General features: G+C 35.0%; 1 pseudogene across 1 annotated transcript; it reads right to left on the bottom strand.

The window, feature by feature from the left end:
* Window positions 1–15,320: 15,320 nt before the first annotated feature.
* Window positions 15,321–24,370, bottom strand: LOC105421233 (BURP domain-containing protein 5-like; annotated as a pseudogene). Its single transcript, XR_016041390.1, has 2 exons — window positions 24,077–24,370; window positions 15,321–16,333 (listed from the first exon to the last, which is right to left on the bottom strand). The product of XR_016041390.1 is annotated as a BURP domain-containing protein 5-like (transcript).
* Window positions 24,371–25,456: the final 1,086 nt, after the last annotated feature.

Below are 25,456 nucleotides of genomic sequence, written 5' to 3'. Positions count from 1 at the left end.
GTGGTCATTGGCCCATACCTTTGAAGAAATTGCCCATTTTTATTTGAGGATTTCAATATCTTGGAGTCACATTTGGCTAGAGAGCAATGCGACAACGGACATCCTTGCCAAAGAAGGTGCGGGGATTACACCCCAAGTGGAAGACTAGTAGCTGCATTGGGAGGTGTTGCTCCTCAGCTCTTTTACCTTATTTATTTTTGTTTTCTGGCTTCTGTTAAAATCACCCATTTGTTAGTTTTTGTTCCCCGTCCCGATTTGAGAAACCACGCTCTTGTACCCTACCAGTTCAATTAATAAAGTTAACAGTTACAAAAAAAAAATTATATGAAACTCCTAAGTACATTTGCTATGAACCAAAGTTAAACAGTATATGCTAATAGATTATGTTTTAGCAAGATACATGTTTCTAAGTTTCTGTTAATCTGTTTAGATGGCTTTGAACTTATTTATTTTATGCAGTTGATCTCTATTGTTATTGATATACAGTCTCAGTTTATAAATATGTTATTCCTGTATATACCTTAAAGTTGGGGTTTATGAATTGTCCACATATAAACTCTAAGCGTAATGTAACTAAGTTTGATTAATGGAATAACTCAAATATGATTGGAAAGGTATAATAAAAGATTTATTATTTAACTCAAAATGAAAGTTATAACTGTGCTTGCAGTAACTTTCTGATAGTATAAATTTAGTTATCGCAATAAAAGGTTATTTCACAGCGCTTTTAATATATTTCATTAGGCTATATAAATAACTATATTAAATATCTAACCACAATAATTTGGTTATTTCCAAACAAAACCAAAAAAGATTCTACCTTATAACTAAGTATACAGTTATTTATCAAGATATCCCATATTGCTCCAGGTATTTGGCTTATAAACTATTGTGGTAGAGTTAATAATGCCTTTGGATCAAAAAAATAAGTTTAAAGAGGATAAAGTTGGTTTAAGAGATTAAAAGATATAAAACTTAGAATTTTTATGATCCAAAATATATTTTGAAACCACCCTTCTCAAAACGACCCAACCCATTGCAACCCCTAACACATAAAACATATAACTATATGCACGTAAATTATCTCTCTCATGGGTACGCCGAATTCTCTCTCTCTAGCATACCAACATTAAACATCTTACATCTCTCTCTCCTCTCTCTTTCCCTATTTATATATGTTACACTCAAACACATCGAGCAATTTATATCTACACCTACATTCTTTCTCTTTCTCATGAGTTTATGTCGAAATCCTCTCTCTTTAATACAACAACATTATAACATCTCACATCTCTCTCTCAACCACAACTATGCAGTGTGGACCGTGAGCCTACAAGTGCAAAGATTATAAAGAAATACAAAAAATTGGATACCCTGCCAAAGAAGGAAGAGTGATTATGTAGGGACCCAAAAACTTTATCTAAAATACGAAACATCGTTGTTTTGGGCAAAAATTATGTAGAAAGTTGGTCAACCTATGTTTTTAAATTTTTTTTTAAAATTCATCCGTCAATCCAAGGATGTCATCCTTCGACTGCATTAAAAAAAAATTTCTTTCAGTTTTTATTAGTAGGGTAGTGCTCCAAGCTTTAGGGGTAGTGGCACCCTTTGAATTGAGCAGGCTTTAATTTGTGAGCGATCAGAGGTCCCCATCCTCAGACCGCTATTTATTTCTTATTTTTAGAGAAAAGCGTTCCTCATACTTAAAGACAATTTTGTAAAAATAAAAAGTATGGGTTGACCAACCTTGCTTTAATTTCCTCCTATAACAAATCATTTTGAATTTTAGGCAATTATTCTAGTCCGTACATAATTATGAAGCAAGTGATGGGGGAGAGATAAAATATTACTACAATTTGTAAGAGAGAGAGTATAATACTGTAATTTAAAGATCTCTGAGCATGCTCTCAGAGACAAGAAAGGACCTCTTGGATTTTAGAGAGAGAAAGGCACAGAGAGAGAGAGAGGAGGGAATCGGTCTTAGACTGCTACCTACTGATTTGGCTCAGCCTTAGCTACTCCATTCAAGCCAAGGTGCTCACTCGGAAGGCATAGGCATTTGATCCAACAAAGGGACATGTACATTGAAATATCATTACATTTTCTCAAAATTGGTCCCCTCATTTGGAGATTTTTAACTCCATAGAGATCAATACCATTTTCCAAAATTATTGTACTGCCAAGGTATCGTGGGTGGTTAATGGACCAGCATGAGAGGGCGGTGACGAAACACTGTAGCATTTCACATATAGGTGTTTTATAGGTATTTTCTAAATATATATTTGTGGAAAATTCTTCCCAACGCCTATAGGTGAAAATGAACAATGATTTCATCTACCCTTATCACCGTCCAAAGTTCATCACATGGTCATAATGGTCCGGTAGTATTTTATTTTTCATTTTTTTTATACAAATCGGAATTATCTGAAATTTGGAGTGTGTGTACATCTTAGTGAGGCGCATCTAATAAAAATATAAAAAATAATAATTCATGAAAAATATATTGACCTAAATAGTCCCAAAATATTTTAGAGGTATTTTGGTCAATTGTCTTCATGTAAAATATTTTTTTGATATTTTTCGTAGATTCGCCTATTTTTGATAAATACACAATCAGAATTTCAAGTCATTCTGATTTGTAAAAAAAAATTGAAAAATAAAGCACTATCTGACAATCGTGACCATGCGAAGAACTTTTGACGGTGATGAGGGTAGGCGAAATCACTGTTCATTTTCGCCTATATGAGTTTTGTAGTATCTTCCACACATACACACACACACACACCCATATATATATATATATATATATATATATATATATATATATATATATATATATATATATATATATATATATATATATATATATATATATATATATATATATGTGGGAGAAGTCTATATAGAGCCAAGGCTCTAAACAATGAAATTGGAGTTTACCACAAAAATTTCACTAGAAGAGGTTGTTTTGATGCCCAAATATCCTAAAATTGATCATCTCGACATCAAGATGCATGGACATGAGAAAAAAATAGATTTCAAGTTTTGAAAATAGTGTATTGTGTAACGTATTTTTTTATCGTCAATTTTCAAGATTTTCAAGATTTTCAAGTTTCATAAATATGTCGATCTACACTATATTTGAAGCGTTAAACTTTATAAATGAAGATGAAATTATATTTTAAGGTTATCACAAAGATTTCTAGTATTGAAACCACATTTCTCGATACTATTTGAAGGTAGGCTGTAATTTGATTGTTTAGAGCCTAGGCTCTATATAAACCGCACCCTATATCTATATATATATATATATATCAGCCAATAGCCCAAATTGAATCGGGGCCCAATCCAATGGTCACGATCTCATTTCATATTTGAATTTTTGTTTTCTTATATAAATCTAAATCACTTGAAATTTTGAATGTTTATTCTTAAAAAAATATTAGAATCTAATAAAAATATAAAAAAATAATTCAAAAATATAAATTTAGCAAAATTCCCCTGAAACCTTTTGGGGGTATTTTGGTCAATTTATATATTTTGAATTATTTTATTTATATTTTTATTTGGTGTGCTTTGATGAGTAGAATGTACCCTAAATTTTTAAATGATTTGAATTTGTTAAAAAAAAAGGAAAATTCAAATACGAAATAAGGTCGTGACCATCAGATCGGCCCAGATTCAATTTGGGCCATTGGCTGCCACTGTAGCAGTCAACACATGAACTGATAGCAGCCATTCCATATGTATATATATATATATATATATATAGAAGCCAAGATAGAAAATGTGAATATAATGACGAATGTGTATCTGACGAGGTCAAACATGTGTAGTGGGTGAACGTAGTCAGGCTGCAGAAGACCTAGCTCCATCCACACAAACTGCAGTTGAGGAGCCCAGGAGATATAACACACGAAAGAAATAGTATCAGCCCAAGAGAAAGCGGTCAGTGTAATAGTCTTTTGACCCTTGTATTGTATTAGTCATTTTGACCTACCCAATGTATTTGTCATTTTGACCCACCCAATTTGTTAAATGAATTTTGTCAAGTCTTTTTACTTTCTTACTTGTTTTTGGATTGATTCGTTCAATGCACTTTTGTTTTTTTAAGTAAATCTGTATTTCTTCTTAAGAAGCAGTAAGTCAACTCTTTAAGAAGCATATGAGATAAGAAAACAACTACTTTCTAAAATAATTTCAAAAAACACATGCATATCCTTTTATATCACATTTTTGGATATTCAACATTCGAAAATGTGGTATTTTCGGGTGTTCAACATTCGAAAATGTGATATTTTCGGATGTCCAACATCTAAAATTATTTTCAAATTTTAACATCAAAAAATGTGATCCAAAAATAGCATATTTTCAGATGTTCTACATCCGAAAAATTTGCCTGCGAAATTCCAGAAGGTTTCTGGAATTTTGTGGGCGTATTAACATCCGAGAACATTCGAAAATAGCATATTTTTAGATGTTGTACATCAAAAAATATGCTATTTTAGGATGTCCAACATCCGAAATTATTTTCAGATGTTCAACATCTGAAAATGGCAATGCAAGCTTTCTGAAATGTGAGGGATATTGTGAATCATGCTGATAGATCTTTACGTTATTAAATTATGCTTCTGTAATTTTATTCTTACTTCTGTAAATTGTTCTTACTTTAAGTAAAATTCTGATCATACTTTTGTAAATTGTTTTGTGTTATGGTAAAGCAGACTGGTAGATCTTTATGGTATTAAGATATGCTTCTTAATAACATATCATCTAAGAACATCTCGCAATATGCTTTATGGAATATTGTCGAGATGATCAATTTGAAGATTTTTGACAGCATCAAATTCCAATCACATTAACACCAAGTACAACAACACAATATTGACAACACCGAATTCACTCTATTCATTAATTAATGAAATTGATAATTTGATACAAAAACACAAGATTTACAACACGTAATTCACTCTATCGTTTCTCTGCATGTCCCCCTATTATGACCCATTCCACTGCATCGTTTGCACTTCTTGGCCTCGTTATAGGCTGTTCGGTCTCGGATATTCTTCATTGCTTTTTCGATCTACCAGAAAAGTGTGTAGTCCTTGGTGGCAACATTGTCTGATTGAACATACCTGTCAACTCAATATCATCCGGGATAGGCCCAAAGGGAATTTGAAATGCCATTTTAAATTATTCCACTGTGAAATATTGAAGGCAGTACGCAGTGGGACCTAAATGCATATGGTTAATAGCCGCAATATTATGATCACATGGAATGCCACTAAGTTGTCATTTTCTACAACTGCACGTCCAATGCATTAAATCGAAAGCATACTTCTTCCAGAGATAGTGGATCTCAAACTGTGTGTCCATGGCAGTTATAACTATGTATAAATATCTAGCCTTCATTTTTCACAAGTCGAGTAATTCATGAGCTTTCGGTACTAGCATGCCACTCCAAGTATTACCTAACTCTATCTTCTCTTCAAACCTGGTCATCAATTGTACCCTTATATCTTCACACATTGTAATGATCGGTTTCTCTCGAGTAGATAAAATCTTAGCATTGAAAGACTCGGTCATGGTAGAGGTATCTTGACCCTTAGAAATAGGCACGTCCAAAATTTGGGAGGGATATTCTTAATCCACTCATATGCTTCTGGATCGACACACTGTATATCAAACATTATTTTTTCAAACCCACCAATGGTCGCTTTATGGGCAGCCTTCCAAAACAGCATCAGCAATACTTTAGTATTTGCTGACCTTTTCATAACGCCCTTGAAGTTCTCTCACATATGTCGCATGTAGAATGATGGAAAAACATGTGGGAAAGCATTTCTCTATTGCTTCTTGTAGGCTTTTCTATCTATCTGATATAATTGTTAAGGTAGACAGATTAGCATACTCATTCAATATCTCACCCAATATAATTAAGATTATACCAACTCTGGTTATCACCTTCTCAACTACTGCAAATACCAATGGGAAGAGCCCATTATTTGCATCTAGGGCGATGATGCACAATAATATGCCTTGATACTTTCTTTTTAAGAATGTCTCATCAATATCAATTAGTGGCATGCATTCATTAACAAAACCTATAATGCATGGACGATAAGCAATAAATAGTCGTTTGAACCTGCCTTCATCTGTGTGGATACGAACTTCGGTTCCCGGGTTGGTTCTTCAGATCTTCTCCATATAAAAGGGGAGGTCATGGTATTGTTGTTCATGAGGTCTATCTATCATCTATCTAGCAACATCTTTTCCCCGCCAAGCTTGCATGTAAGAAAGCCTGACACCATGATCACGTTGGACATCCTTTACGATGTTTTTTGCTCTAATTTTTGGTTGGTCAATAAGGCGGCCTTTAATCTTTTTTCCACTCAATCATTACGAGCTAGTGGCTGATGGACCCTCCCCATTAGACCATCACATATGTGCTCCTTAACAATAGACTTCACTTTAAAGTATGTGGTACTGCCAATTCGTAAGCATTGCACTTACCATGTACACCCTCTGCCTTGCAACTTGCCTACATCCGTCCAATTCACTTTTGTCAAACTGCAAAACAAAATTATTGTGGATTGCAAAATCAACTAGATGCCAGCATTCATTGACATTTTCAAATATTTGCCCAAAATCCAATTGATCCTCATTACCAACTCCTCTACATGGGCTCTCTAGTGGTTCAATATCCTCCATATCATGCTCTGGTACAAGCTCAAGGTCGGGCACAACTTCAATGTTTTGATCTTGATCAGGTAAAACGTACGCCAACTGTAGACAAAAGATAGAGTGTAAGGTGAAGTAACAATTTCTGCACATAAAAGATTAAAATAAAACAATTTACAGATGACAAAGTAAATTGTAGATATACCTATTCCTTGAAGATGGACCATCAGCAACAGATTCTCGTGCTGACTCCATTGTAGTGGTAATATATACAACAATTCTTCAAGATTCTCCTCCCAACATAAAAAATACATCTATATCATCACTTACATCAATCAACTCAAGCCCACCAGATAAACTTGTGTTGTGGTACATAATAGCTAATTTGTTTGGATCACACATGATTAAAATACCAAAATGATTTTTTAGTTCCTCCAATAAAGTATTTCCATTATACTTCGTGACCTTCAATTTTCTCCCTTCATAAATAACATGTTCATCATCTGCATTCGTCTCAAATGACCCCCCATTTTTGAATACCAGTTGCACTCCCTCGATAACCATCGTCAATACTATGGCATTAAATGCATAGCAAAATTTGTGTTACAAAAAATCAATACAATAAGGAATACAAAAAATTTGGATATTTCTAACTACTTTAGGGTTCATAAAATGTCAGTATTACATATTAGATTGAAATAGTGTAATACTAAAAAAAGTCAAGTAATCAATAAACAAAAAAAAACAACTAATACTTAAATAAGCACAAAATAAACAAAAAATATTAATACAAACAAATAAGTTGAACAATAATTAGCCAAAACAAGGAATACAATATACAAACAACAAATATTAATACAACCAACAAATAATTATACAAACAAACTACTTCAACAATATTTAACAAATTTTATTTATTAATCAACAATACACAACAAATACTAATAAAAAAATATAATATTGTATTAATTGTAACAAAATAAGCAAAAATTAATCAACAGTATAAGGCAATAGTAAGAACGGTACCAATCACGACCAAATAGTGAGTCAATCTCTTCAACTTTGTAGGATACTATATTGGGGAGACAGTAAAGGAGGCATGATGTGCGTATGATACTGTATTTTGTTTGTTTCCTCCCAACTTTATAAAAAAAAAAACATAAACATTCCGCTAAGACACGGGAAGTTTTAGGGCAAAAATTTTCTGCTAATCAAAATCGAAAATCGCTAAATTTCGATTGTTGAACAACCGAATTCAACATATTTTCGGTTGTTGACGAAAATACATTGAATTCAGATGTTGAACATCCGAAAACCCTTAAATTCGGATGTTAAACACCGTCGTTTTAAAAAAATTACATTATGAAAGGTAAAAAATGGACAGACATGTAATAACAGAAACTTTTGGGTACATCCGTAACAACACCAAATATAACAGATATTTATGTAATTTTCCCTTGCAAATATAATATTTCCATTCCCAATGGACTGGTTGGTCCACCAATTCAAGGCCGGTTTGATGGCTATTCCAATCTGGGGATTCAAAGAGACCGGAATGCCCACTAGTTCACTGGTTTTGAATAAGAACCAACTAGTTAGGTCCAATTGAGACAACATTAATTTCATAATTTTAAATACTAATTTAGTTGTCTAGTAGATAATTGAAAAGTGAGTGATCTTATTGACTTTATTTGTGATTTAAAATATTTATAAATTAAAATTTGCTTTTTTATATCAATTAATAATATTTCTCAATTATAAATTTAAATTTATAAATTAATTCGAGAAGTTTTGCTTTGGACTTTGTGTCTAAACAATGACACACTTTCAACCGCCCGATTTTAAATCTAACCGTCAATGATGATTATGGTATCCTTGTATCAAAAGTAAATAATCTCATTTTATACATTTTCATGTATAAAATAATTTAGATAGATATACCATGCAATAAAAATTCATTTTTTCACTGTCGTACATGAGAGAGAGAGGGGGGATTACAAACAATATTCTGAACCATAGTTAGATAAGAGAGTCAATGTCTTACAGTTTATCACTATATAGGGCACATCATTGAACCTAGTAGCAGTAGCAAATGCCTCCTCATTTATATGGTCTTGCACTAAAACTGCAACCATCAGTGTTAGGCATCCCGCATCTCGCGTGCACAAAGCTTACTCCTAATAAATATTTTGTGTCGGATGAGGTTAGAATCATTCTTGTGCTTTAGATTTTAAATCGAGTAGTTGTAAAGTAAAAGAAAGGTTTCTATACTTCCTCTATAAGGACAAGAATATTGATGACGAATTCCCTGCTGACTCAAATATTCTTTAAAAACATGTGATGTAAATTCACCTCCACCATCAGATCTAAAAGCCTTGAGTTTGCGAGAAAAATGATGCTCAATATAACTGTTAAATTTAACAAAACAATTAAACACATCAGATTTTTGCTTCAAAAAATATATCCAAGTAAATTGAGTATAATCACCCGCAAAAATAACATAAAATTTAGAATATGATAAGGAAGTAACTGGGGCTGGACCTCAAACATCAATGTGAATTAAATCAAGAGAAGCATAAAGCTTTCTATTAGAAGAGTCAAGTGTAGACTCAAAGTGTTTTCCTAACTGACAAGAAGAACACAGTGAGCCAGGAGATAAATCATCAACAAAATTAGGTAGAGCTAACTCTCTTCCAAGACGACTGATAGTAGTGAAACTAGGATGACCTAGGCGCTCATGCTACAAATTAGCTCCTCCTTTAGCTTTGGAGATAATTATAGCAAGACTATAGAGTTGATCATTTTGAAGCACGTACAAACCTTCTCTCAGCACCCCCTCAACAATCACCTTCCCACTTTGTTGATCTTTTACAACACAACCATGAGGGGTAAACTCAAAACAACACTTAAAATCTTTAGCAAATTGAGATACAGATATGAGTTATTTCTTTAGTTTGGGAACAAGTAAAACATTGGGAATATTTAAGGAACCAAAGGTAGTGGAAATACTCACAGTTACAATATGGGTTATATGTAGGGCAGTACCATCTCCAATGAATACCATACAAGAACTTGGTTAGGAATCAAACCTTTAAGTTGAGAGTTTTCATCTATCATATGAGCAGTTGCACAAGAGTCCATAACTCAGGAAGGATTAGTTAGTGTAGTGGTCGATAGATTGTTGAAATCATGCAATAGTGCATTGTGGGACGATGAGATATTTTTTAAGTCCCAGGTGTTTTTAGCAATATGTTCATGTCGCCCACAATACTGGCAAGTTACGTGAGGTATCATTCCCATTCTTGATAGAGGAGAGTGATGGAAAGGTGGGTTCGCTCCAAGGATGCCTTGCTGATTTAGGATGCGACCTCTACCTCCATAACGACCACGTCCTTGAATATATCCACCTCTATGCCTTGATGATGTGTTCACCAAGGCTTGAAAATTACTTTCAACAATGGATGAAGATACAAACCTAACTTCATATGTAAGAAGAGAATATCGAAGCTCTAAGAAGGGCTGAAATGGTGGTTTGATCATTAGGGAGGTCTCAAAGGACTTAAACTCTAGACCAAGACCATTGAGGGTATAGAGAACCATATCTTGATCACTTACTAGACTACCAATTGTTGCAAGGTGGTCACATATAGTTTTAAACTTGTTCAGGTATTCAGCCACTGATTGAGAGCCTTTTTGTAAATTGATCAATTCTGTTTTAAATTGGAGAACCTTGGCAACTGTTTTCCTTTTATGTGTGTTGTAAAGCATCTCCCATACATCTTAAGTTGTCGTCAGGTGCATCACTTTAGTGAGCAAGTCATTGGAGACAGTAGAAAGGGCTGATCAGTGTTACCAAGAGAGCCCAACTAGAGTGGTGCTTCTGCTGCGGAACTCAGCTCTGGCGCTCCATTGTCGAGATCTCGTCTGGAATCTGTTTCAATTATTTTTGGAACTCGCTCCTATTTATAGGATTCTCAATCGCATTAATAACGAAGCTCGATCACACGGATCGTGATCCCACTTTTACACGGAACACATTCCTTTAAATTGTAGATCTTGTGCCCTCACTCACGGTGTGTTAGTATCGTGTTAACACAACACAAAAAGTTTGTGTTATCGATGGAGTAAATTGTTATTTAATGCCATCAAGGAGAAACGTGAATTACTCTTCATAGTGAAATATAAAAATCGATTTATTGTTAGTTAGAAAGTTAGATGAAAAGAATGAAATTATTAGAAACATACACTTTATTTAGCTTTTACATAATATGGTTGTGCAGGTTTTTCGAAATCGATATATTAATTAATGGATGTATTGATAAATTTTTATTTTAAAAATATTATCTCCTTTATTTTTTATTTTTAAGATTTGCATTAAATTCATATGTAATGATCAAATTTTTAATTATTGAAATATTTGATGCCCTCACTCAGGTGTGTGTTTTAGAGTATGAGTTAACACAACACAAAAGGTTTCTGCTATTGATGGAGTAAATTGTTGTTTAGTTCCATCAAGGAGAAACCTGAGTAATTTTTCTATAATGAAATATAAAAATAGATTTATTATTCATTAGAGATTAAGACAAGATGAATAAAACTATTGGAAATATTTGATTTATTTAGCTCATACATAATATGGTCGTGAGGGTTCACAAAAATATATGTTTAAAAAAAAATCGATCTATCAATTTTACATTTAATGCATGTAATGATAAATATTTTATATTTCGTATTTTTAAGATGTGCATTAAATGCACATGTAATGATCAAAATTTTAATTACTAAAATATTGGAATGCCACACTTGTGTATTTTGGAATACGTGTTAATACAAGACAAAAAGTTTGTGCTACTGATAGAGTAAATTGTTTATTGGCATCAAGGATAAACCTGAGTTAGTCTTCTATAATGAAATATAAAAAATATATTTATTATTCACTAGAGATTAAGACGAAAAGAATAAAATTATTGGAAACATTTAGTTTATTTAGCTTATGCATAATATGTTCGTGAGGGTTCACATAAATATATATTTTTAAAAAATAAGATACATCAATTTTACATTTAATGTATGTAATGATAAATTTTTATTATCAAAATGGTATCTCCTTTATTTTTTATTTTAAGATGTGCATTAAATGCGTATGTAATAATCAAGTTTTTTATTACTAAATATTGGATGCCATCACCCACATGTGTATTTTAGAATAAGTGTTAACACAACACAAAAAGTATGTACTATTGAAGTAAATTGTTGTTTAGTGCTATAAAGGACAAACCTGAATTAATCGTTTATTATAAAATCTAAAATTAGATGTATTGGTCATTAGAGATTAAAATGAAAAACTTTAAATTATAGAAAACATTTGGTTTATTTAACTTTTTACATAATACGGTCTTGTGGGTTCACATGGAACAAGAATACTTAAAATGTTTTTAATGATATCCTTTATGCTCATCATTTCGCTTTCCATTTCACGTAAGATTTTGAATGCATATCTAGCATTTAATGCTATCATTTCAAAATGCTATCATTTCAAAATATTTATTTGTTTCTTGGGAAGAGAATAAATGGAGATTCAAACCTTTATGCGAATGTATCTTGAATGGAGTTCCATCATCTCCAAATAGGAACGTGGTTTTTTTTAGATGGGGTGCGACTCAACTTTAAATGGGATCCGGTTTCTATTATGGAGGGGGGTGCAATCCTAATGAACATGAAAACACGTTCTCATTTAACATGGAACGCGTTCTCGTTAAATAAGGATCTCGATCCCAATGTATCGGAAACTCGGTCCCTATTCAAACGGGATCTTGAACCGTATCTTCTACCACCACCGGAACTCTCTCCACGAGCTCCGGAGCTTTGGGCAACCATTGATCTGATGCTGCTACTCTCGAAACTGAAGCTTTGGGCAGCCATTGATACTGCTGTTAGTATATTTTGGAAAGATGTGTGGTGCTTCTACAGTATTTGATTAAAAAAAGTACACACTCTTTTTAGGAGAGATGATTACAAACTAAAAACGTTTATCACTGATAACTCATTTCACAGGAGATACACATGGTACATCCACATGTTACTATTATCGCATTACATGGTGTCTATTTATAGGCATTTATCTAACAATTTTCAAACTACCCACAAACCCACGTGACTTAAACTACCCACAAACATAACTTCTAGATAACCATGTAACGACGGAATCATCCTCTTCATGGAGGGAAACCATGATTGGAGAGACAAACACGTCTCATGCAATTTCCGCATGCCATGCATTTATTTCTGCTTCTTTGTGCTACCATGCCACCAAAATCCTTCCTCTTTGGGCCCGGACTATAATATTTTATTTTTTTATTTTTGTATTTTCCTTTAAGTACCAGGGCCAGCCATTAAGGGGATTGAGCCGAGCTAGGATCAGCCCTAGCCTAACCCAGGCCTGGCCCATGGCCATCCCTATTCTCTGCATCAGATACATAAGCCGAGAGCATCACAAATAGAATTCATGACTACTTACAACCTGTTTCAAAAAAAACTTACTCCTTGCAACCGCCTTTGTGTTAAATCAAGCATCTCAAACAAACTAAGAAGCAAATAGAATCCATGACTACTTACAACCTGTTTCAAAAAAAACTTACTCCTTGCAACCACCTTTGTGTTAAATCAAGCATCGCAAACAAACTAGGGAGCAAATAGAATCCATGACTACTTACAACCTGTTTTAAAAAAAACTTACTCGTTGCAACCACCTTTGTGTTAAATCAAGCATCTCAAACAACAAACTAGGAAGCAAGAAAACCAAGTGCAAAAGGTTTCGAGTGTGAGATCATCCTGAAAGAGAAACTCCGAACTAGATTTTAGGAGAAAGAAAACTTTTTAGATACATACATACAAATGTAGTAACTACTAACCATGACATACAACTACAGTGACTATCAGATGTCATTAAAATGTCTGCTATGCGTAATGTTCAGGTGTCATTAAAATGTCTGCTATGCGTAATGTAATAGATATAATATTGCACCTTGAATAAATTGGAAGAATTCATAAAAAAAAAAAATTTCTCTCTTAATAACGGCCATAAAATTATCTCTCAAGATTTTTTATCTTCTGAAAATCTCCTGGTCCTCAATTTTATTGTTACAACGGTCTAGCAAAAAAATAAGCCGTTCTTACATTGAAGGACACATCCATAAACTTTTTATTTTTTATCAAGTTTGTCACATCGGACTGCTTTATTTATCCCCTGGAAAATATTTTTTTTTTTTCTTTTTAGGGTAAATCAGTGAGGAAGAAAACCCCATCATACTATTTTACTACCCTATAATAAGGTAATTGAACCAAGTAAAGGAAGGTGAAGTTTTTTTTCTCTCTTCACTCTTCACTCTTCTCTCTTCGTCCTCTCTCTCTTTCCTTTTAAAAAATACTCACTCTCTCTTTCTCTCTCCAATCTCATGCAAAACAAGGATGATCGATGGTCTGGATGATGCAAAAGAAGGAGTGACAGAGAGTCACCGAACCAGATTGTGGGACAACCATTCAAAACAGTGTTGAACAACAAAGGTAGCAAAGAAACCTGCAAAACTACGAAGGAATGTAAAACAAGGATGATCGATGGTCTGGGTGATGCAAATCCCATCTCTTGCAAAACAAGGATCAATGGTCTAGATGATGCAGATCCTATCACAATTTTTACTGTTCTTCATGATTTTGGCTTAAGATTTGTTATAAGAAGAGTTTGCAGCAGTTACGCTGCTTAAAACCCTAACTGAGGTGAGGGCTTTTCAATGAAAGTGTTTTTCAGCCTTCACCAAAACCTTCTAAATGAGTTCTAGAAGCATTCAGAGTCTAGTTTTGGTGAAAAATCTCAAAAGCTGTATCTTAAATAATCATTGCGGTAGCTTTCTGATTTTTAGAATTCACTGTGATATTTTCGTGTTTTTCTTTACTCTAGAGGCAAGAACTAACTTCTTCTAGGTATTCCAAGATGTAGTCATTCTGATGAAATCATAGCCAGTGGTTTTCTGTCTCTTGAATTGGTTAACTTACCATGGAACCATGCAATGGCTGCAGTTTCTTGGGAGAAATACAGAGGACAAAAACAAAAGAGCAAAAGAGAGAAGAGAGAAAGACGAGAGCAGATTTTTGAAAGAATAAATAAAGCAATATGATGTTTCAAATATCGGACTGGAGATCAATTTAAAAAAAAAAATCATGAATACGTCCCGAATAATAATGACCTAGAAGTAATACCATTATTTTAACGGTAAAAAAAACCCAATCTATGCATAAACTTTCAAAAAATTAAAGGCCAGGCCAAAGAAGAAGGATCTTGAAGACGCGGCCAGTGCAAAGAAGCAGAGGTAAACACGTTGGGCGCAGGATAATTGCTTGAAAGAGACGTGTCTCTCCTTTCTCCATGCACCCACCTGATCCTCTGCACAACATCCCTCTCTTTCTTTTTACATCTTTTTTTATTTTTTATTTGTTATTTGTATTTTTTAAAAAAAATTTAATGTACCCCGAGCTGTACACAACTAGGTGGGTACTCGGCCAAAGTCTAATTAGACTCGGTCGAATCCAGATACACTACCCTGGTAATTATGGTTTTCAACAACCATGAGTATGGGCTTTGAATACTTCAAAACATAATAATTCAAGATGAGCAAAGAGAACAAGGAAACAAATATCGGTTGAGGGAAGCTCTGTGAGCCACACTTTATGAAGACCTTGCATAAATCCTTATTAATCCATCATCTAAGTAGCATGAGTTATTTTGACTGCATCCTCGGATCATGGGGAATTAAACAGGAGCCCAAACGATGTGGGTATCAGGTAAGAAATGGCAAGCATAATTGAGTTGATCAGCCTTTTCGCCTGCGGGGAGGGCTTGAAACCAAGTTGAAAATGGTTGCCAATCCTTAGTGTCAGAATGACACCCCACAATCGCGTCCACCATGCTTCCATCTTCCCCTTCCAACTTCACCTTGTAGATTCTTCCTTCTCCAATATAGTGGCAATAGTGCACAGCATAAGGATAAGGCATGTTATGGCACAATGTGGAGTTTGCCTTAGTAGGCACTCTCTGCACTTTCGTTGCAGTATAAGCTTGGAGCACAGAATCATTGTTGATGCTAGTGTGGAGAACCATAATGTTATGGTCCTGAGCAAAGGGGGTAGCGTAATCTATCATGGCCTCTAAGGATGTGAGGCATTTCTCCCTGGCTTCCAATAATTCGCACCATTTTAGGGTAACACCAACTTCTACAGCCTCACTAGAGGCGGGAGGAAACGAGAAGCGTTGTAAGATGCTTGGGAGCTCAGCAGACGAGAAAGGTATGGTGTCTGCATCCTCGCGAGAAAGGAAAGGAGAGGCACAACTGAATTTCGACTTGCGAAAGTAGAAAATTTTGTTCATTCCTACTTTCAGGTCCTTTTCTAAGAAGAGGGTGCTTTCTCTTGGATCACGATTCTCTTGAGAAAAGTCGGAGTATAGGAAGCGGGGGTCGCGATTGCCCAGACCCATACGCAGCAGTCCTGGTGGCACGGGGCGAAAGCGGGCGCGAATAGCATCAGGCATTGGAGTGTTAGGGAGTGCCTAGGCCCAATACCTCTCTGGTGTCGCCGCAACATGGTAATTGCTAATCTTTGCCTGCATGCAGCATTTAACAAGAAGTGAGTGAAAATCAGTACTCCAGTTAGGAAATTTTTTTGTTTTAGTTAGATAGATTATTACTGTTGAGAATTGAAAAACATTGTATATGCATAAAGTGTACGGCATAGCACAGACAGAGCCCTTGTTTGACTCAAAAGCTCACCATTTTTGTGATAAGTGGAGAGACAACAATTATTGATACATGATAATTAATGGGAGAAATATTATTGACACAATTGTTTTGCAAATGCCTTAAGGAACTTTTGGTAACCATAAAAGTATTTTTATAAAAAAAACTCCCTCATGTGATAAGGTGTATGATAAGGTGTTGAAGTTTTTGCACATCATACTAATTAGCGGCCAATTATGTGAAACAACTCTTGCATTCAATCTCATAAAAGAATTCTTTCATGTGAAAATACTTCCACGAAAACATTTATAAGCTTACCAAATGTGCTCTTGAAGAGAGCAAAGGGAGTAAAAATCCATTCATTACACAACATACGAAACACTACAAATAAAAGGTTTTCCAAGTAACATTATTGAGTACCAATTATTTGGGCAATTAGTAGATGGCCAATTGTGTATGGTACACAACATGCTTATTTTCAAAGGATTTTGTGAATGCTGAGACATAACATACCAGAAAGAGAAGTAGGGCAAATGGTAGATGGAGCCTCTCCATGATTATACAAAAGCAGAGAGGATGGTGGTTTTGTATTGTGGTGGAGTGAGGGCTTCCATTTATATTGGAAGAGGGCTCCATTAAACATAGGCAACGTGCCATAGAGAGAGGGAAAGCGTTTTCAGTGCATGTTGGACATGCGGCCATTGACCTATCTCTCTCTCTAAAGTGGTGAATCCAATGGTTGGTACGAGAATTGCTTTCCACGTAGGCAAATAAGCCATGATCCAACGATCATTAAAAGGAGTGGTGCATGGAGATCTTTGCTTTCCACGTAGGCAAATAAGCCATGATCCAACGATCATTAAAGGAGTGGTGCATGAAACGACGACTTCTCTCTTCAACAATTTGAAGTTGATAAGTATGGAAGTTAGATCCCCCACAAAATTTTGGATGCTCCATTACAAATAATGTAGTAAAAACTTTACGTTGATTCATTGGAATAAGTACTAAGGAAACGATTTCATTGAAAAATATGTTAATGGAATGGGATCAATCAAGCCTAGTTATTAGATGTAAAGGTGGACGGCTTTGGAGTGTTTCTTCAAGAAATTAGATGTAAAGGTGGACGGCTTCGGAGCGTGCCTTCAATAAATTTTATTTTGGACTTGGTATCAAGTTATACATTCAGCTACCCAATTCTACATCTAGCGGTTAGCAAGATTTTTTACCTCGTTATTCTAAACGAAGGGTTGGAAAAGTCGACTTGGCCGACTACTTTGCTTATGCCCCAACCCAGTGCTAGTCTAGTTTGAGTAACTCGGCCCGAGTAGAGACGAGTACTGTTTGAAAATTATTAAAACAGAAAAAACTACCAAAAAATCCTAAAAATAGGAAAAATATATTTCAATAAAATGCAACAAGATAAACTAATTGTGGTTTAAAAAGCAACAAAAAATAGATTTTCAAAAATGAGTTTATGATCGGGGCATTTTTTGAAATTTTATAAAAAATATGGAAAAATATAAAAACCAACATTCATGGCCAAAATACTTTCCAATCTTTACCAAACTTATAGAAACCATAAATAAACGTATTACAAATATATTTCTTTTCTTTTTTAGGATTTTTATGGGAAAACATTTATATAAAATTGCAACCTTAAAACATAGATTTAAAGATGCACATAAAAAAACCCATCTGAAAATGTTGTTTTAATGTTGAAAACCCCTCTAATTGATCATATCGAGATCGGGATGTATGAAGATGAAAAAAACAAATATTTTAATTCTAAAAAATAGTGCATCTTGCATGGCATTATCTAGACTATCTATTTTCTTGATTTTCATATGTTTATAGATCTAGTTAATTTTAACCATTTAAAAAAAAATTAATTAGATATGAAAATACATTTTCAGATAATCCTAAGAATTTTTTCAGATAAATTATATATTGTGATAGGATTTGGAGGTGCGCCTTAATTGGATTGTTTAAGGTTGCGAAACCATTCCTTTTTTTATATTTTCCTAGCTTTTTTATAAATTCCCCTAGTTAGACCTCCAACTCAGGATTACTTGGGCTTGGCAACGGCCCGAGCCTGAGCAACTCGGCCGAGTAGAAACTACTCGGCCGATTTTTCCGCTAAATTTCAATTGGAATTGAAGTACCGAGAATATTATTAGTCATCCATTTTAAGTTTATGTACTTCAATTCGACGTGGAGAAGTCATATTTTGTAGTATCTAGGATTTTATTTACTAAATGCCGTTTCCTTGCTTATATGGACTCTAATCCATGGTTTTCATTGGCTTATTTTTTAGATTGAATAAACTTTGACCGTGTGATTTTTTTCAACCATTATACGGTAGTCTTTTTTGTCATGTCAAAATCTATTGAAAACTAGCCAAACAGATACATCCGATATATTATGCTTCAAATATTTTCATAAATGATAAAGGAGTCTACCAATACAATAAAGTAAAATAATATTTATTCTCATTTCAATGTCAAATAACTTAGAAGATTTTTAAGAAAAAATATACAATAATACCATTTATCTTTTGTACAAAGAGATCATAATCAACCATGTGAACTCAATAGGCTGAAAATATTATATTAACTAGTGTCAATACCCAAAATAAAACTTTTTAAACTTTGTATTATACCTTAGGCGGTCAGATTTCATAACTGAAGGCCATAACTAATTGTGAACTCCTTATACTAAAAGTAAATTGCCATATAACATGCAATCCTGTTTTCCAAAGGTGAACGGTTTTTGTTACACATCCAAACTAAGGCATTTGATTATTCTTTAAGATGCATTACCGAGAGAGAGAGAGAGAGAAGGAGGTGCTCCTTTGAAATATGCACTTGGTCTTTAAAAAAAATAACACTAAACAAGGAAAAACAAATCAAATGAGCCAAATTCAACCTTTTGGGTTTTATTTCATCTCTAGTGATATCGTTCGTAGGACTGTTAATAACATTTGATTTCAATTTTTCAAAGCAAAAAGTCTTTATCTAATCAATTTTACTAATTCGCAATGAATAAATGAAGAGAAACGAATTAAATGGGTATTATATTCCAAGCAGACCACACTTTGTGATTAAAACATCTTCTTCTTTGATGTTATTGAGAGATCTTAGTTTAGTTCACATAAGTTGTTGCTCTTGTTATTTCTCAATTCATTTTAGAATGTTGTTTGTTCTCCAAAACGCGTTTTTTTTTAACTTGGAAAAATGGAAATCATGTCCTTTTTATTATTATTATTATTATTATTTTATTTTTTTTCCCCGATTCGAAATTTCATAAAAAGAGCTGTTATATGTAGTTATGGGTAACTGGTCTTGTTGCCTAGATTGGGGTTAATCTCACACGAACATTTGACAAAGCTATTCTTTCGTAAAAGTACTATGGAATACATCTAATTTTCATTTTCAAGCTTATAATTGGCTTTTATGATGAATATAAGTTTGTACTATTTTTTCACCTTAGATGAGGATGAAGTCCATATTTTATACGTGTGTTGTGATGCTTTTATAAGGGATTTTTATTAAGGGATTGTGTACCATTATTCTTTCTTGTAGGCAGGTCACAATTGCTAGTAACCATTAGATGTCAAATTAAATGATTTGGATTGTGACTTAAACTCCGAGGAAATATTTTTCAACTCAGAGTCTAGTCAATGACACACTTTCGACTACCGAATCTTAAATCTGCAGACAATAGTGTGTGACCTCTTTGTGTTACAAGTAAATGGTTCCTTGTATACTTTTCATTCTACTAAAATATAGCTTTGTGAAACCAATGTGATAATGCATTTTGTATGAAAGGAATTCTGTTTGCCATCGTTTTGAGTTTGACCAAGGGCCTTTGATTTTTACTCAAGCAAGTACTATATTATTATGCCAAAAGATTTTATACTCCCGTTAGAGATTTGTCCATTTCGGCCTAGGATAAACTCCAAAAAAAAGAGTAATTTTGAGAATTCTAATTTTTGGGATACAACTTCTGCACAATTGAGTGACCTCAATAAAAAAAAAAAGTGTTAGCAAATTAAGCTCTCTTAAGTATTGGAAAAAAATAAATAAATTCTCAAGACCTAACTGAGATTGTCCAATCTTTGATTCGTGTGATGTAGGTGTCAAAAAACTCATTCTTACCTAAATAATCATCTACTTTATTTTTTTCCCTATACTTTGAGAGCCCAATTGCAAACTTTTCTTTCTTTTTTTATTTACTGAGGTTATTCAATGGTGAAGAAGTTGTATACCAAAAGTATAAAATCTTGTGATGTACTTTGAAATTTAAGAAAATTCAAGACTCTTCAATGACAAACTAGAATCCAAGTACCGGTAGGTGTAACAATCAGGTTGGCAAGTCAACCAACTTGGGTTTGGGTCCAGGTCCATGTTTCTAACCTGGACGGTCATTTATGGGTCCAAATGACTTCGACTTAACGCAAGTTGCATCCAAGTGTGTTATAAACCCTATCTGGTCGGGTCAGGTCCCCTAGTTGTGTCATTTCATGGTCGGGGTCACCACGGATTTGTACCAGCCCATCGCCACCCCTGAGTAGAGGCAGAAAATAATAAGTAAGAACCTCTCTCACACAACTTATTTCTCAATAGCAAATAGTATGATCTGAGCTTATTTCGCTGTCCCAATTAGGTTGATCTCTTTTTGACAAGCAGAGGCAGCATTCGTAACCATATGCTAACACACTTTCTTCCCTTCTCGAATGGATATTGAAAATGTCAACATATTGGTCAAATCTGATACGGATATTATACCAGTTAGCGTGTATATATATATATATATATATATATATATATATATATATATATATATATATATATATATATATATATATATATATATATATATATATATATATATATATATATATCATTATGAAGGGTCTATATCTCTTAATTAGGTGTCTCTTGATTATGATAAGATTAGTTTGTAATTATCCATAACCGTTGGTATTTATCTTTAATTATTATTGACCGTATATTTATACGGGATCTTGTATATTCTTGATTAATTTAATAAAGAGAGAGTTCTCTACAGTATTCTGAGTTTCTAACGTGGTATCAGAGCCATAGGCTCCTCAACCCGAGATCTGAGCTCACACCTCTGATATGAGGTTGTCGGATCCGAGCTTGGCTTCAAATTCATTCCGACTCTCTTTCTTCAATGTTAACCCTCTGCAAAAAAAAAATAAAAAATCTCGTAGCTGTTTGCATTGCCTGCTCTCATCGCTTAAAAGTAACGCCTACAATCCACATGTTCTGGTCGTTGGACTCTCATTGCTTACCCTCGTTACCGTTTTGCATCGAATTGCATTGCCTGCTCTCGCCCTTGTTTGGCCCAACGCTACACTAGCAATCTAATCCCCTCCTTGGTATCTACACTAGCAAACAATTCACCCCAAAACAGCACAAGAGAGCTTGCACCATCTATATATAAAGCTTTTTCTTCCGTTCAATATGCATTTTGTTCCTTTGCACTTTGAATGTGCTTTGCATAAGAAAGGCCTTTCATTCCCTCATTGGCTTTGAGGGGTTTGAGAAGCTACTTGAGATCATATTCAGGGAGCCCCCGGTCTGTGCTGACCCCAAAGGTCTTGGCCTTCGCACCCTCTCTGGCACACAAATCGAAGAGATCCTTGATTCTACACGGTGCATAATTGTTGACTATTCAATTGTTAAATATCTCTCGAATGAATTCCTCGACTCTTATGTCTTCTTAGAGTCAAGCCTCTTTGTTTACCCCAATAAAGACATACTCAAAACTTGCGCAAGCTTCTTCTATCGATCGCTTCGATTCTAAAGCACAAAAACTTTAGCACTCCTTTCGTCCATGGTTGAAGCAATCATCACTCTTAGCTTAGTGAGAGAAACTCATAGCACAAGGAAGCATTGCCAAAGGTCTCAGATTCGCTTTCGACTCTCTTCCGAGTCGTGTTTCGACTATCTGCCGAGTTGTGTTTCGACTCTCTGTCGAGTCGTGTTTCGACTATCTGCCAAGTTGTGTTTAGACTATCTGTCGAGTCGTGTTTCGACTATCTGTCGACTCGTGTTTCGACTCTCTACAAAACAACCTTTGTCTTTGTTCTGGCTTGTGTTCTTGATTGCGAGTTGTTGAATTTGTTTCGAACTACGAGCTGATGAATCTATCTCGGATCCACACCGAGTTCTGTTGGCTCTTCCAAGTGTCATTCTGTAAAGTGCCATTATGTGCTTCTTGTTCAAGCAAGAGACCACTGCTTCTATTGGTTATGCTATGAACGTGAAGACTTAAAGATCCAACTCGTTCGTTTATGCAACTTATTGTTTAAATTCCAGCTGCTTTGTGTAAAAGCATCTTGAGTTTGAGGGGGAGTATTAGCATATGGATATCGATATTGATATACATCATTATGAATACATATCAGTATATATATATAACTGCATGGGAATATATCTCTTAATTAGGTGTCTCTTGATTATGATAAGAGTAGTAAGTAATTTTCCATAATTATTGGTATTTATTTTTAATTATTACTGGTAGTATATTTATACGGGGTCATGTATATTTTTGATTAAGTTAATAAAGAGAGAGTTCTCTACAGTATTCATATCATGAACAAAATATCTAATTGAAAAGCACATTGAATAGCTCCCGGTCAGCCTATCTCGTTCAAGGAACGAAGCTTATAGGTTTTCTTGAAGATTTAAGAAATGCATCGGTGACCCGGATCGTGCTTCTAGATTTATGATGTAGTTTAGTGGATTGGCAATGTTGTCTACTAGACCAAGAATTAAAAAACTTTGAAAGAAAACTTTGAAAATTTTAACTGGAGGTGGCACTGGCCAATTCTCTGATAGAACCGGATAGAATTGAACCCAAACAACTAGTTTAGTAACTATGAAAAAAGAAAAGTGGAGCCAGTTTATATCGGTTCTTTGACAAAACCGTCAGTTCTGTTTGAGAATTGGAAAGGACCAGCCGCTACGTGCCAGTTCATTAGGGAATCGGCTGCTTCCCGATGTATTATAGGATTCGGATTGGACTGATTGATTTCTTTATCCAAATCGGCCGGTTCTGATCTGGATCACCTATTTTTTAAACACAGGTTTTCCCCATTGAAAGCCAATCAAACCCAAGAAAACATAGACAAAAAAAAATAAAAAAAAAAAGGAAACTCAGCACCGAATTAAATAAAGCCATGTAAAACATATTCATTAGAAAACCTTGCTTACATTGTGCTCATGGCAATCATAATAAGATTAGGATCAGCAATTTTCACTGCTTTCTGAAATCATTGGGACTTTAACCCATACAATGTGGCTATCAGGCAAAAAATGGGAAAGAAAACCATGATCCGGCTTCATGCCAGGAGGGGGGCCGATCCACCCAAAGCTCGGAGAAGTCCAAGAGTTAAAGCTTGCATGTCACCCGGCAATTGCATTCACTATTCTACCATCTTCTCCTTCCAACCTTACCTTGTATATTCTTCGATCTCTGACATAGTGTCAATAGTAGAAAGCACAAGGATAGGGCATGTTATGGCACACTACTGAGCAAGAATTGGTATCCTTTCTCTCCACTTTCTTCACAGTGTATACTTGGAGCACAGAAGCGTTGTTGGTGATGGTTTGAAGCATAGTAATGTTATGGCCCAGAGCAGAGTAGTTGGCATGTTCAATCACGGCCTCCAAAGAAGTCAGACACTTCTCCTTGGCTTCCAAAGATTCACACCACGTTAGGGCTCCGCACACTTCCTGAGCCTCTCTAGACATAGGAGGCAAGATTTCGGGGAACTTAGCAGTCGAGAAAGGTGTAGTGCTTGCATTTTCATGAGAACGGAAAGGAGAGGAATTATTGTAGTCCGACCCACGAAAGTGGAAATTTTCCTTCATTCCTACTTTGAGGTCCTCCTCTAAAAATCCAAGTACCCTGACTTGTTTCTTAAATGTATCCCAAAGAATTTTCTCATTAGTGATGTTTCAGTATGGCAAAGGGAGAACATCACTTGGAATCTGACCCTCTCTTCAAGACGCGTTAGCTTTGAAGTGGAACATCAGTACCTGCAACTAATGTCTAGACTTTACGACCTATGCCTCTCCCCTTCTTGGGGTGACAAGGTCATTTGGGACCTGGAACTTTCGGGTGTTTTCATAGTTAAGTCTCTCTACAATATACTGTGGATGGATAGATTCATCCCCGCAAATAACTTCTCTAGAAAGGTGTGGTCATGTAAAGCTCCTCTTAGACTGAGACCGTTTATGTGGCTGCTTCGTTGGGGTCGTGTCCTCACCATGGATCAACTTCGGATTAGGAAGTTCCAATTGTCAATGTTTGCGTCTTTTGCAAGTAGGATGGAGAGTTTGCATATCACATCTTTCTACACTACCTTTTTTTGAAACAGATTTGGGGCTGGCTTTTACTCAAAAGTAATTGGCATTGGGCGATGCCTAATAATATTGAGGGCCTATTTCCTCATGGATGATCCCTCCCTTTCTCCTCATGGTGTCTGTCCTTTGGCACCTAAGCATTGCTTCTATCCTTTAAACCATTTGGAAGGAGAGAAATGCTCGATGCTTTGAAGGAAACGCTAGACAGTTTGATATCATTGTTGACTCTATTCTTCAAGCACTTCTCGAAAGAGTTTTTCGACTCCATCTTCCATAAGCTTTTGGCTTTGAAAAAAAAGAAATTTATGAAAGACAGCACGTGGTTCCCTTCACCTCCTGGCTGGGTGAAACTTTAATTTCGATGGTAGTGTCAGGGAGGATGGGAGGGTCGCTAGCTATGGGGGGCTTCTCCGAGATTGTTCTGGTAATATTATCTGCTCCTTTCATGGGACCCTGCCAACATGTTCTGCTAATGAAGGTGAGTTTTAGGCCCTCTATCATGGAACCAGTAAACTCAACTACTCGTTTCAGAAAATTCTCATAAAAAAAGACTCCCTCAATGTCATCAATTGGTGCAAGAACCCTACTTTT

Source organism: Amborella trichopoda, chromosome 9, assembly GCF_054954075.1.
Source record: "Amborella trichopoda isolate Santa Cruz 75 chromosome 9, AtrichopodaSantaCruz75HAP2 v2.0, whole genome shotgun sequence".
Taxonomy (NCBI): Eukaryota; Viridiplantae; Streptophyta; class Magnoliopsida; order Amborellales; family Amborellaceae; genus Amborella; species Amborella trichopoda.
This window is presented reverse-complemented; position numbering and strand designations above follow the sequence as displayed.